We start from the raw sequence: 1213 nt of genomic DNA, 5'->3' as shown, positions 1-1213 counted from the left end.
GGCAACTTCAGCACTCTGGGCACTTCTCTCTTTTCTGCCTAAGGCGTTCCTGGGCCCAGCCTTCCCAGATTGCTCCTACTGCTTGGGTGACTTGACACTGCCCTTTCTGCTGCTGCTCCTTTTACCTCCCAAAGTTCCCCTCCCCCGCCTGAATTGGGAATGAGGCTTTGTCAAGGGTGGACCCAGCATTTCTCAAGAACTTACTGGGTGCATATCCACTGCTTGTTGATGTGAAGTCCAGCGTGGGCTCTGGTGTTACAAGGTGCCCAGGACACAGCCCCTTCCCGCACCTCACAGGGACATCCCACTCCTCTGTCTGACCTCAGCCTGCTGTGCCCACCCATCCTGGTGACCCCTCGAGCGTGCTCAGGCTTGGAAAGGCACGTCTGTGGGTGTGAGAGACGAAGCCACAGCATCTGGTGACTAGGGGGAAGCCAGGTAAGTGCCTGCATTTGGTCCCATCCCGGCTTGGGGACGCGAAGGAGGGAGTCCAGTCGCGCCTGTCAGGCTGCCCGCCCCCTTCCCCCTCCCTGGGAGAGCTCTGATGTTCCCCGCGGTGGTGGAAGAGGGTGTGTGGGTGTCAAGGACTCACAGACCGGGCTCTGCTGTCAGCTAGAAATGGATGAGGGTTCCACACTCGGTTTCTAAAGAGGGTGAATTGCGAGCTGGGGTAGCGGGGCTGGAGGTGAAGGGCAGAAAGAGGAAAAAGAGATGCGGGTGAGGGGTTACCGAGCCAGGACCGACCTTGCTTGAAAGGAAAGGAGACGTGGCAGGCAGGGAAGTCGGAAAGATGAGGCAAGGGCGGGAGGGGCTTCTCAGCAGTCGGGGCCCTTTCGCTGGAGTCTGGGGCCCTTTCTTCAAGAAAGGGGGTTTGTTCTCATTTGATTTTCGGCCGGTCTTCCCGAAGCTTTGCCCTGGGGGCAGCAGCCTCCGATGAGGGTGGGGTGTTTCTCCGCCCGCAGTTTTCTCCAGTGGGGGCTGGAGACGGGATAATTAGGAAGAGGGATGTGGAGGGGTTACGGTCGGGCTGGGGGTGCGCGAGATAAGATTTCTCAGGATGGGGGGCTGCAGCTGGGGGTTTGGGGTTCCAGGGTCAGGTCACTATGGGAAACGGGTTCAGGCTCTGGAGAAGAAGAGAAAAATCCAAGAAATCGGCAAAGAAAATCACCCCCCGCCACCACCCTTGGCACCGTACCCCTCCCCCCAGGCCCCA

At 59.2% G+C, this 1213-nt stretch overlaps 1 protein-coding gene across 2 annotated transcripts in view; it reads left to right on the top strand.

Annotated features, from left to right (window-relative positions):
* Positions 1–317: 317 nt before the first annotated feature.
* Bahd1 (bromo adjacent homology domain containing 1) overlaps positions 318–1213 on the top strand; it is a 26515-nt gene continuing 25619 nt past the window's right edge. The window contains exon 1 of one of the 2 annotated variants that reach the window (XM_015480827.2): positions 318–438. The gene's annotated coding sequence lies outside the window, so the exon portion shown is untranslated. The remainder of the gene's footprint in view (positions 439–1213) is intronic. The other variant, XM_015480828.2, reaches the window with a different exon arrangement.

Source organism: Marmota marmota, unplaced genomic scaffold (assembly GCF_001458135.2).
Source record: "Marmota marmota marmota unplaced genomic scaffold, marMar, whole genome shotgun sequence".
NCBI lineage: Eukaryota > Metazoa > Chordata > Mammalia > Rodentia > Sciuridae > Marmota > Marmota marmota.
Note: the sequence above shows the minus strand (reverse complement) of the source record. Positions and strands in the feature narration are given on the sequence as shown.